The following is a 412-nucleotide window of genomic DNA, read 5'->3' on the forward strand; positions in this document are numbered from 1 at the left end:
GGATTCCATATTTTCTTGTTCTCTTCTCTTTCATATGAGTAGGAGCAAAGACAAAAGCATTCTTGTTGAGGCTGATCCTGAACCTAAAAGGACCTTGAAGTGAAAGCTAAGAGAAGTTAAAGCACTACCCTCTGTAGAGGACCTAACAGAAATCTTCAAACAAGAAGAAGACATGGCAGCCAAAAACAACAACAATGCCAACAATGCAAGGAAGGTGCTGGGTGACTTTACTGTACCTACTCCCGACTTCTATGGGAGAAGCATCTCTATCCCTGTCGTTGAGCAAACAACTTTGAGCTTAAGCCTCAATTAGTTTCTCTAATGCAACAGAATTGCAAGGTCCATGGACTTCCATTGGAAGATCCTCATCAGTTTTTAGCTGAATTCTTGCAAATCTGTGACACTGTCAAGA

This window comes from Arachis duranensis, chromosome 6 (genome assembly GCF_000817695.3).
Source record: "Arachis duranensis cultivar V14167 chromosome 6, aradu.V14167.gnm2.J7QH, whole genome shotgun sequence".
Taxonomy (NCBI): domain Eukaryota; kingdom Viridiplantae; phylum Streptophyta; class Magnoliopsida; order Fabales; family Fabaceae; genus Arachis; species Arachis duranensis.